Source organism: Stegodyphus dumicola, chromosome 7 (genome assembly GCF_044657685.1).
Source record: "Stegodyphus dumicola isolate Sdum_Otavi_A_Nest chromosome 7, ASM4465768v1".
Taxonomy (NCBI): Eukaryota; Metazoa; Arthropoda; class Arachnida; order Araneae; family Eresidae; genus Stegodyphus; species Stegodyphus dumicola.
In genome coordinates, this window is record NC_140774.1 from 190093757 (window position 1) to 190107337 (window position 13581).

At 33.8% G+C, this 13581-nt stretch overlaps 1 non-coding gene across 1 annotated transcript; it reads left to right on the forward strand.

Annotated features, from left to right (window-relative positions):
- The first annotated feature begins 8836 nt into the window (after window positions 1-8836).
- On the forward strand, window positions 8837-8909 carry TRNAR-CCU (transfer RNA arginine (anticodon CCU)). The gene has a single exon. It is a non-coding gene; the product is annotated as a tRNA-Arg (tRNA).
- Window positions 8910-13581: the final 4672 nt, after the last annotated feature.

Sequence of the window (13581 nt, forward strand, 5' to 3'; positions counted from 1 at the left end):
AAAGGGTGTAAAAATGCTTTTATTAAAATTAGCAGATTTAAAAGGAGGCACAGTGTGTGCAGCCAGCATTTATGGTGTAAATCAAGAGTAATGAATTGAAATTAACTGGGTAAATTTGAAGTTAACACAAAGGCTACATAGAGAGAACGCACTCAATTTCGTTTAACCATTTCGTTCACCATAAGGACCGGCGTGACAGTTCTTATGGCGAGAATAACACAATGCCGCAGGTAAACTGCTATGAAGAAATTCAGCTAGTAACGTTGTCTTCAAAAGGCGGAACACGCTTTGATTCTACCATACAAACCTTTCCTTTAAATATTATCTCTTTTCCTACTCTTTTCTACGCGCGAAATGGAAATTAGCATTCTGGTAGGAAAATGGAAAGAGAGAGGGACAGTAAAGTTTATTAACATAAAATAACTTGTTAGTAAAACTAAATAAATCCTTACAAATTAAAGTTTTGGTATTCTTAATACCAACCTTTTATATGTGTATTTCTCTTAATGAGCTCTTCTTTAATTGCTATTTAAGGGGTATCAGAAACCCTTATACCGACAATGTTAAATTGGCCATTTTCGATGTACCTTTTCTCAAAATCTGCTGTAGATACAAGCTTGAAATTTTTTCTGTAATTAAAGTATACCTATCTGATTATACTGAAATGAGCTTTTGAAGCATTTTGAATTTTAGAGTAAATTACAGAATATTTTGTTAGGCATAGTAAAATTTAGCACTTTTCTCATACAAATAAAATTAAAAATTTTTCTTTTCTAAATTTATTACAAAAAGCTCATTTCAGTAAATATTAGGGAACCTAATCAATAAGCCATAAAAAGTTTATATACCTGTGATCAGTAGTTCCTTAGAAAAGGTACAACGAGTATAAAAAAATCCGCGTTTGGAGAAAAACGCGTTTTTATGTAAAAATCCTCATTGATCAAAGCAGTAGATAACAAATTAAAACTAGATTTTGTTACAGTTCTAATTTTCATAGAGATTAAAGAATTGTATTTTTAGAAAGATAAAAGCGTAGAGAATTTAAAAATGTAAAAATCCAAAATCGCAATTTTTTGAAGATTTTGGGGTTCCAACACCCCTTAATACTTACTGGATGAAGGAAATGCTAAAAAAATCTGAGTACTGTAACGAACGTGCTGGATTACGTTGCCTTAATACAAAGCAGCGTTTCTCAACTTCGGGTTAAGAAACATGTCAGGAAAAAAGAAACACAGGAGTCTTCTGTTGCCCAGCATTACTGGTCCGAAAATCACACTTTCCAATTTTCTGCAACCAAAATTATTCAAAAAAAAGATCTTCCATTGGTGAATTAGATTTTCTAGAGGCATTTCACATTCAAAAAAATCTTTCTATTCTAGTTAAAGACCCTAATTCCAATCCATCTTTAACTTCAGCTTTTAAAGAAATTATGTTTTTATTTTATCAATAGATGGCGCCAGTAGCTTAACTCCTGTCCAGCCATTCCGATCTTATTTAATCACTATAATTTATATCGTTCATTTGTACTTGGGCAGCTGAGAATGATGGTTCGGGTAAAACCATCAAAAGTAGTTCTGTGAAAATTTCAAATATAACGCTGATTTTTGTTGTTTGACTTCTAAATCAACAAGACAACTTTTAAAAATTTTCGGTTTACCATCATTTATGAGTTTAAGAATTTAAAAAAAAAATTAATTGGCATGCCAAATTTGAAAGAACGTTCCAGATATGATATTTCAGAAGAAGATGGGTTGATATTTTATAAAAGCAAAGTATTCTGGTTTGAATTCTGATTCTGGTTTGAATAATTAAGGTACCTTTTTACAAAAACCTGTTCCGAACTCGCTACAAAATTCATGGGGGTTGGGCTCTTTCGTATGGAAGATATCGTGAAAAGGATAAATTTTAATAGTCTCCTGGTCTTACATCCTCGCAATACTTCTTCCAAAAACCATTCGGTCGAATGAATGTTCCGAATTTTAGAATGCATTATATACAAACATCTTTTCATTCCAAAAAGATTTCACTTATGCTTGTGATTTCAAACTACCTGATCTAGTTTTGAAATATTTTTTACATTCTAAAAACATTCTTATTAAAATTTAAATGTAAAGGTTATCCCTCCAAAATTTAATCGGAAAATACACTTTCAACAAGAGTCATTATACGGAGTTGCTTAATACATATTCCATTGCATTATTATAGGATTTTTTTATGATTCTGGACATGTTTTTCTCAATCTCTACCCTTTAACAATAGGGGATGCTGGAAGATCCACAGTGATCATTAAAGATACCTATTACCACCCAATGAAAGAAAGTATTTCGGTCGACGCCCGGTCGCATCTTTGCCGAGCTAGAGGAGCATAACAATAAATTCATTCCGTTTCTGTCGTGGGTGAGAGAGCGGAGGAAGCATTGTGATGATGATGGGGAAATAAAGATGATGATTAGTCTTCCCGGGAGGCGACTGGCAAGAAATGGAATCCTCACATTCCAACCATCGCATTCAAGGCAGCAATTTTGGCGCTGCATTAGAACTCCGGAAAAGGGGCTCTTCGAGTCATGAAATTTTCGAATTGAGATCTGGAGATAAAAGTTTGTCAAAGAGCGGGGAGTAAGTGAGGGGTAATAGTTATTGATGTAACCTCGTGACAAAGAAAAAAATTGAGGCACAGGAAAAAAAAAGTGGTGGTATATATATTTATATATAAAGCTATTTGAGAAAACTGAAATGGGCTTTATATTGACTAAGCATTTAAGGAATAGTTAGTAATTTGTTTTATAAATATAAGTTTATGAATTGGTCAGTTTGTATAGTTTGGATTGCTTTGGCAGGATAAACGAGTTCCTAACTCCCCACAGACATTAAACGAATTGCCGCCCAATCGGTGCAGTGGTTAGCGTCAATGAATGCCGAGCCGAAGAATAAGGCATGGATGTTTGTAAATGTATAGCGTCGGTGCGGCAAGATGGCACTCTAAAAATGCGGCGAGCCGAAAGTCCTTTCGTGCAGTTTGGTGGAAGGGAAGAGGAGTGGAAGACCCTCGGACCCATCCCCCCCTTGGTGCTCTCCATCAAAATTCGGGGCGGAACACAGCTAAATAGTACTGTCACCTGAAAGCTGCTCAAGGCTGTTGCCAGCGGCAGTAATTTTATGGGTTTGGGCTGATTACGTCAGACAAGTGAGCATAAGCAACAACAAAAATAGAACTTTGAATGTAAATGCACTTCTTAAACTAACAGAATCAACCACCACTTGTGACGATGGAACTAATATAACAGCCAAATTCAAATTTAAAACGTATGCTAGTAGCCAAAGACTATACAATTAAATTTAACGTTAAACTAGTTCAAAAACCTTAACCGGTGTATTAAATTTAAACCCCGGCAGCAATAATGCAAAGCCGAATAATTACAACTCTATCAGATCAGAGCTAGCAGGAACTACGTAACTTGCAGTGGAGAGCAGAAACACGTTTTGTCTTAACCATCCCACAACCACAGCTTAAATACTCTTTTACTCATCGATATTTTTGGTGTGGAAACGGAAAAGAGAAGTTATAGTAAAAGCTGAAATTATAAATAAGTGGTTATTTTAAATAAGAAATCCTACAAATTAAGTATGGAAAAGAATGCAATAGCTACCGATCCCTACAAGTTAAGAAATATAAAATATATGGGAAACAATAAACGGAATTTTCAGTAATCAAACCATTCGTACTTTTCTGGTAATTAACTCAGAACAATTACTGGCTATTTCTCGGTCTAAAAACATAGGACTACTGGAGGTTATAAGTTTATAACCACTTAAGTAACTAAATAAAAAATTCTGAAAGATTTCAGATTTAAAATTACGTTCAAAGGGGCGTTTTATTAACGTTTCATGTGTTACCGTTATTTATTAAATATCATGTTGTTGGCACTTACACCATAAAATTACGTTCAACAGCAATATCGCAAAATAATTTTAAAATGAGCATATCTTTAGAATTTCGGATACATAAGCTCGCGGGCTGGAGATAAAAATGTTTTTTCTGTACAACGTTCCCCTGCTCGCTTTGAAATCGTTTAGTTTTTTTAATCAAAAATTCATTGAAGTGTTACAAAATCTGAAATCAATAATAAAACATATTTCAAATTCAAAATTCCACATGCCCATATTCTATGGAAGATTACGTTATTCAAATTTTAATTGCTCTAGGTACCGTTGTTTTATCACAATGCGAGAAACATATATACATTTATGCAGATTCTTCATTATATTTAATTTATATAAATATAAAGCAGGACGATAGTATATGGTGGCGAAGACCTGAAATGTGATACAGCCTTTTAAAGTTTTTAACGCAAAATGCCAAAACAAAATTAATAGTCCTTCAGGGAAAATTGCCCCTTTGGACTAATAGATACCAAAATTGGCTAGTTTAAGTTTTCTCTTCTAAAGTACATTAAAATTTTTGTTTATTATGCTTTAAAAGTACAATAATGCATTACAAAAGCAGACCGAAACCATAGCATATTAAAACTTTTTTTTGCCAATGGCGGGGCCTCAGCCGACGTCGGCTTGGCCTCTAATTAAGGCCAGATGTGGTGCTCACTTTATTATGGAGGCACCTAACGGGTGCGTCACCTTCAGTTATCAGGCAGACTATACATAAGAGAATTGTAAGCGAACCGTAAATAAGTGAATAACACAAGTGACTACTATGAGTGTGACAAGCAAACATTACACAGGAACTCTGTAAATATGGGAATAGCACATGTGATGCATACATTACCCAGTTTATGTTATTCAGTATAATGCTTCAGAATAACTTCTTATATCCAAGTTACCACTGACATCTAGAACAAACATTCTCAGTAACCTGCAGAATCACAATGCATAAAGCATTGCTAAAATCCTCATTCGGCAAAGTCTTGCCAGAGTCTAATTAGTAACCACAGGTCACAAATACCCGTCTTCCGAAGTAAATTTATAAATTCCGCTACAAATTTTAATATTCGATAGAGATTTTTGAGCAGGCCTAGCGACAATAGAATGCTCCACCAATGCAGTACAAATGATACAAATTTTAATATTCTGCAGAGATTTTTGACTAAGCCTGCAGAATGCTCCACCAGTGGAGTACAAATGCTACAAATTTTAATACACTACAGAGATTTTTGGCTAGGCCTAGTGACAACCGAATGCTCTACCAATGAGTACAAAAGCTATAAATTTTAATATTACACAGAAATTTTTGGCTAGACTTAGAGACAACAGAATGCTCAATCAATGGTGTACAAATGCTACAAATTTTAATATTCTGCAGAGCGTTTTGGCTAGGCCTAACGACAATAGAATGCTCCACCAATGGAATACAAATGCTGCTACAAATTTGAATGATCTACAGAGATTTTTGGCTAGGCCTAACGACAATAGAATGCTCCACCAATGGGTACAAATACTACACATTTCAATATTCTACAGCGATTTTTGCCTAGGCCTAGTGACAACTGAATGCTCCACCACTGGAGTACAAATGCTACAAATTTTAAGATTCTACAGAGATTTTTGGCTAGGGCTAACGACAACAGAATGTTTGGCTAGGCTTAGCGACAACAGAATGCTCAATCAATGGTATACAAATGCTACAAAGTTTAATATTCTGCAGAGTGTTTTGGCTAGGCCTAACGACAATAGAATGCTCCACCAATGAAGTACAAATGCTGCTACAAATTTGAATGATCTACAGAGATTTTTGGCTAGACCTAACGACAAATGAATGCTCCACCAATGGGGTACAAATACTACACATTTTAATATTCTATAGCGATTTTTGGCTAGGCCTAGTGACAATAGAATGCTCCACCACTGGAGTACAAATGCTACAAATTTTAAGATTCTACAGAGATTTTTGGCTAGGGCTAACGACAACAGAATGTTTGGCTAGGCTTAGCGACAACAGAATGCTCAATCAATGGTATACAAATGCTACAAATTTTAATATTCTGCAGAGTGTTTTGGCTAGGCCTAACGACAATAGAATGCTCCACCAATGAAGTACAAATGCTGCTACAAATTTGAATGATCTACAGAGATTTTTGGCTAGGCCTAACGACAATAGAATGCTCCACCAATGGGGTACAAATACTAATTAATATTCTATAGCGATTTTTGGCTAGGCCTAGTGACAATAGAATGCTCCACCACTGGAGTACAAATGCTACAAATTTTAATATTCTACAGAGATTTTTGGCTAGGGCTAACGACAACAGAATGCTCTACCAATGAGTACAAATGCTATAAATTTTAATATTCTCCAGAGATTTTTGGCTAGGCCTAACGGCAATAGAATGCTCCACCAATGGAATACAAATGCTACCAATTTTAATATTCTACAGACATTTTTGGCTAGGCCTAACGGCAATAGAATGCTCCACCAACGAGTACAAAGGCTAGAAATTTTAATATTCTGCAGAGATTTTTGGCTAGGCCTAACGACAATAGAATGCTCCACCAATGGGGTACAAATACTACACGTTTTAATGTTCTATAGCGATTTTTGGCTAGGCCTAGTGACAATAGAATGCTCCACCACTGGAGTACAAATGCTACAAATTTTAATATTCTACAGAGATTTTTGGCTAGGGCTAACGACAACAGAATGCTCTACCAATGAGTACAAATGCTATAAATTTTAATATCTTACAGAGATTTTTGGCTAGGCCTAACGGCAATAGAATGCTCCACCAATGGAATACAAATGCTACCAATTTTAATATTCTACAGACATTTTTGGCTAGGCCTAACGGCAATAGAATGCTCCACCAACGAGTACAAAGGCTAGAAATTTTAATATTCTGCAGAGAGTTTTGGCTAGGCCTAACGACAATAGAATGCTCCAACAATGGAGTACAAATGCTGCTATAAATTTTAATGATCTACCAGTGATTTTTGGCTAGGCTTAACGACAATAGAATGCTCCACCAATGGGGTGCAAATACTACACATTTTAATATTCTACAGCGATTTTTGGCTAGGCGTAGTGACAAGAGAATGCTCCACCACTGGAGTACAAATGCTACAAATTTTAATATTCTAGAGAGATTTTTGGCTAGGGCTAGCGACAACAGAATGCTCTACCAATGAGCACAAATGCTATAAATTGTAATGTTCTACAGAGATATTTGGCTAGACCTAGTGACAATAGAATGCTCCAGCAACTGAGTAAAAGTGCTGATAGTCATATAACAGGCGGTGCATAAACTCAGCTGGTAATGAGTAAGTAAGAAGGGGCGGATATTTACAGCCATGGCCTAATCCGGGATTCGAATTCGGGTTCATTTGGTATCGCAGTCGGCTCCCTTAACGACTATACCATCTATGAGGCATATTAAAACTTAATTTTCTCCTTTTTCCAGATATTAACTGTTATATTTTCATATCAACTGCACTAAATCGCCCCTGATTTAATATAGTGTATTCTAAGCAGTGCAAAGAATAAAAAAACGTTATTTAATACAACCTCAGGTACACACTGAAGGCAGGATATATTTGATCGCCTTGACAAATAACATATATTGCCATTAGATAAATATTTTAAGTTGAATCTTTCAAATGTTTTTTTTTCTGGTTCATTTTTGTCAGAGGAGCAAAGTATTTACAATCAGATTATAATCCATGTAAATTTGTAAATATTGTCATTGAAAGAAGCGTTGGATGTTTAATTTATTTTGTATGTTGTCGAACAAATCGTCAGGTTATCCTTCTGAGTTTTCATTAGATATTTATTTAACTTTTTTACAAATTTTAAGAGTAATTGCTGAAATATTTTGAAGCGATTTAAAAGTAATAAAAGTACTTCTTAACAATTTAAATATTTGTTTCATTTTAATGACATATCTAAATGATACATTTTATAATGTATCTACTGATAGTTTTATGAAAATTTACAGTATTATAGCAATTAGTAAAAACAGTATTACAGCAATTAATAAAATGTGTTTCTGAAAGCGTTTTTCTGAAGAAAATGTTTATGAGGCGCATAATCATTTCATGAAAATCTTCAAAAGAAATAAATTTTAAAAAAGTTGAATAAGTTATCTTATAAGATAGGTATTTTCTCCATACTTTCTGCATGCCTTCGTGCTATTATTGGAAGCATATACGACACATATTTGAGAGGTCCAGGGTTCAAGTTCCGGCGAGGGCATTGCACACTTTTCACGTCTCCAGCATTCAAAACCCTATTGACTCAACAATTAACTCCCTAACTAAAAAACAGTGATTGGCAATAATTCGTAGCCACCAGGACCTGGCGATTGGGTTCCCCAGTCTCCATTCAAAAGGGGGAGTATATAAGGTATTTTCTACCTCCTTTCGCATGTCTGCGGGGTATAACTGGAAGCACACTCGACGCCTAATCGAGAGGTCTAGGATTCGAATCCTGGCGGGAACACTACATATTTTTCACATCTCCTACTGTAAAAAAAATCTAATAAGGTATTTCTCCCGCCTTCTTAGCATGCCTTCGTGGTGTAGTGGTCAGCAAGCTCGACGCGCGTTCGAGAGGTCCGTGGTTCAAGTCCCGGCCAGGGCATTGCTCATTTTTCATCTCTTCTGCTTTAAAAAAATAACTAATGTGGCGCAAGAACTATAAAATACAGTGGTACAGTATACAGTATACAGTGGTCCAGTGTATAAAATACAGTACGCCTACAGTGGCGCTGGAACTATAAAATGTAGTGGGTGATAATTATCCATCACAAGGATTTGGCGATTGGGTCTCCAAACCCCCAGTCGCCCTTTAAAAGGTGGAGTATATTACATATTTCTCCCGCCTTCTTAGCATGCCTTCGTGGTGTAGTGGTCAGCACGCTCGACGCCTATTCGAGAGGTCCTTGGTTCGAATCCCGGCCAGGGCATTGCTCATTTTTTCATCTCTTCTGCTTTCAAAAAATACCTAATATCTCTACAACTTAATGACTCTGTAGTCTTAAAGATCTTGGAAACTCTGACGATAGACCTTAGTTTTCAAAAACTTCAGTTTAAATAAAATATCACCATCGCTCGAATTTTTATACTTTAACCAAACTGCAAAATTTAGTTTCTTTGTCTTAAATTTCGATAAAATAAAAGTTAAATGATTTTCAAGAGACAGCATTATAAACACGAAAATAATTTTTCCCTCTCATAAATTGTAAATGGTAATACCGCTAGAAATTCTTTTAGAACCTTTTCCGCCGAAATTACGACTAAACTGAATTTTACCGTTAATTAAATTTTGAGCTGGCCTGTATCTTTTGTAATTAAGCACCGACGTTTTAAAACTTTTCCGAAACGAGAGACGGGAACAGCGAAATGTCCGTCGCAAGGTGGATGCTGGGTTAAACTGAAGTGCACAAACAAATCCTCGATATCTAACAGAGGGGCACTGTCAGCTTATTACGTATGCGGGAAATGTAATTAGTCATTACATAGATGATGCCACGCGATGGAGTCGTATGCAAATGATATTGAAAGACTTTAACGCTTTAACCTGTGAAATTTTAAAGAAAGCAATCTCAGTTCCGTGGATCTTCCGAAGCGCAAACAAAGGGATTTGCTATCCTTTATAAATCGAGCTCCGAGAGGAGTGTTGGTACACGTCGACCGTTTCAGACGCAAGCAAGTTCGAAGTAAATAAGATTTTAAGATCCTATATTTAAAATACTTAGTTTTAGCTTTAAAACTTCACAGAACTTTCCGAATTGAGAAGGTAATTCTTAAGAGCAAAAAGTATTTATTTACAAGGTGTCTCAAATGATCGTTGCCAAACTTAACATGCTGGTCTGTAATATCGACAAAGAAGATTTACATAGAGACATAGGGATAACGTAAAAATATAAGTAAATATTTACTATTTTTTACTGGACACCTTTTATAATATTTTCACGTTCAACTTGAACGGGTTTTTATACGAAGGGACATTCGTAAATTGTACGTATTTTTCTCGTGCAGTTTACGAATGCATGCTGCCTGGGATTGCCCCCATTTTCTTTGCCAAGCGGATCCAAATTGGCACGCAAATAAATTGGTTAACCCAATAAACATCAATCACACCTACCATAGACTGTAACAATTTTTACTCGACGCCATTGCATATACCAAGGCACTTTTACGACTTAATAAACTCAGCTTTTATTGATACTATTACTCAAGGTTATACAAACATTACATTATTGGCAAAATAAGGAAAGAAAACATTTCAGATATTTGGTGGCAGCTTTCACAATCTTCAGATAGCTTAATGAAACCATTTTCTAGACATTTCATTTCATTCACAGCTACATAGCTCTTTTCGAAATCTTTATTTTGTCAATCGCATTAAAAATATGTATAAAAAGTAAACGTGCTACTTTGGTAGACGGTTGCACGGATTTTGGCGAGTTTTTGGCAATTTTTCTTTTGGCGAGTAATACGACTTATGGTAAACCCATTGCTGGATAAGTTATTTATGGTAACCGATACTTTGTTGACATTTTATTTAAAAAATAATGCGTGTTATTATGCATAAATTCCGTGTTTTAAATATTATTTATGGCTTCTAAATATTAAAAATCAATTTAATTTTGCATTTTTATTTGAAATAAATATTTTATTCTTTATCATATTATGAAATTTTATGCTGTGGATGATGTAATCAGTGACGTCACCTTACTTTAAAAGTAATTGGTTTTAATATCTATAAATTTAATCTAATGTTTTAAACATTTATTATGGCTGTTAAATATTAAAATACAATTTAATTTTGCATTTCTTTTTCAAAATGATTTTATTATGTATGATTATTTAAATAATTTTAATTCTAGGCGTGATGTAATCAGCTCTCTGATTGGTTTTAGAATATTTGTGCATTAATGAGCTGTAATCAGCTCCCTGATAGGTTGCTGAAAATTTGTGCATTACCGCGCCATTTTAAAATTTAATTCATATCTTCGAATTCCTTCAAAAATGTCTCCTTCAAAGATGAATGTTGTTTTTGATAAGTACTAAGAATTTTTGTTTTCGGAATCAAAAAATTGTCCTTTGAGACCTTATTTTCGCCAGCCTGGCTTTCCTAATCAAAGATTTATTTATAAATTCTTACAAGGGTCAGAGGAAATTTATTTTAAATTTTTGAAGGAAACGTCGCTAATTGTTTCTTCAATGAAGTGCGAAAGTGTAGATCACAGATGAAGACCGTTAGAAGAGCCGATTCTGAGACGGCCGTATATGATATTGTGGTCATGTTGGAAGAAATAACCGATGTAACGGTAAGAAAATTATTAGACATCCCTCCTTTTTTACCAACAATAAACTAATTGCTGTCACTTTAGCTCTAGTGTACGAAGCGTTCTTATTTACTTATTTTAAAGTATTTAATTTAAGTAATATTTTAATTCTTTTAAACGCTGGTATGATGGTTTTTAATTCGATATTCAATTTACGTAATATTTTAATCCAATTAAACGTTGGCTCAATGCTTTTATAGTGGTATATTTATTCTATTTCTATGCTATATGAAAGTAATAATTTAACCTTTCTTTAGTATTTTATACTCGTAGTAAATGTATTTATTCTATATAATATATATATATATATATATATATATATATTATATTCTATATAACGTATTTTAAAGTATTTAAATTTAATAATATTCTAATTCTTTTAAATGTTGGATGATGTTTTTATTTCGATATTCAATCTCAGTAATATTTTAATCTAATTAAACATTGGCACAATGTTTTTATAGCGGTGTTTTTATTCTCTTCTTTGCTATATGAAAGTAACAATAACCTTACTTTAGTATTTTATACTCATAGTAAATGTATTTATTTACACTTGCCTGCCATCTTAAAAAACGACATTTTCAACAAAAAAATTAATCCATTATTTCTAACGATATTTATTTATTTTTTTTTTTAAGTTTCGAATACTTTACTATGCGTAAAAACAGCGTTTTTCAAGATGGCTGACGTTTGTAGAAATCGCGCCAACAATTGCGCCAACGTAAATCGCCAAAAATCCGTGCAACCGTCTACCAAAGTAGTACCAAAGTAAAATAGAAAAGATAAATAAAAAAGGAAATCTGAAAGTTTTCAGATTTTAAATTACGTCCAAATGGGCGTTTTTTTTAACATTTTGTGTGTTACATTTATTTATTAAATATCAGGTTCTTCGCACTTAAACCATAAAATTTAGTTCAACAGCAATATCTCACAATAATTTTAAAATGAGCATATCTTTATAATTTCCTATAGATAGTTCCACGCGCTGGAGATAAAAAGTTTTTTTTCCCCGTAGAGTGTTGCCATTGCTCGCTTTGAAATCCTTGAGCTTGTTAATCAAAAATTCGTTAAAGTTTTACAAAATAGGAAATCGATCATAAAACAAATTCCAAATTTCAAATTTGGTCTTCCACATGCCCATATTCGTAGGAGAATTACGTCATTCGAAATTCGATGGCTGTACGTATCGTTGATTTATCACAATGCGAGAAATGTACATACATTTATGCATATTTTTCATTATTTAATTTCTTCAAATATAATGCAGGACTCTAACATTTAGTGGCAACAGTTTGAAAAGTGAACCAACGCAAAATCGCAAAACGAAAACAATAGTCCTTCAGGGACAAAACCGCTTTGGACTAAAAAATGAAAAAAAAGGAGAGCTTCATACTTCGTAAGCTATCAGTATATTCTTCTTAATAATAAAAATACGGCTTTTAGAGTTTTTGTGTACCTGAACATGCAAACTTATCATTGCATATTCTTCATTTTTCAATCAATTTATGACTTATAAAAGCTTTTTACTTATCACAATACTAACCTTTTATTTGTATACTTGTAATTCAATTTGCCTTTGAAGTATGTGTTTTTATAAACTTTCAATGTGTTGTCAAATGAATAGATTTCACCGTTTGGCAAACATTTCCTAGTAAACAATTTCCCTGATACTGTACTTTACTTTTTATATTTTATGAATGCGAAAAAAATTAATTGGTTTTTCAGAGTGGGAAGGTAATACAACCTTTGTAAGAGTAGGATTAATTTATTTTTCCTAGTTTTATTTTCTTGATTATGCATTTTTTTTCTGGCTTATAAAAGGCCATGTTTTTAAGAAAATGAAACATTTTATGGCTGCTTTGTAAATGTGCTGTGAATAAAATAGATTGCCCGAGAGCAAAACCGCCAGTCTTTCAGCCTTCATTAAGCAGCACCATATTTCTATCCTTTATTGATATGCATTAAGAACAGAACTGGTTTTAATAATGCGAGAGAGGAAATTTAAGAGACATAAACAAAGTTCTGAATGTTATTCAAGTAAACTTCGTAAAAACGGAACAAATAAAAATATTTGCGGCAAAAATTTCCAGCTATGTTCTCTTAAATCTTTCAGAAAATATTTTGTAAAATAATGTAATGTAAAAAAATTGCTTTAAGTAAATGGAAATTCAGATACTTATTCGACTTTGGTAAATTGGCAACTCACGAAAGAGACTTTTCTGAATTGATTTGGTTTGGTTTCTTTAATTACGGCAAACCTGGGGAAGGAAATATGCCTATCACG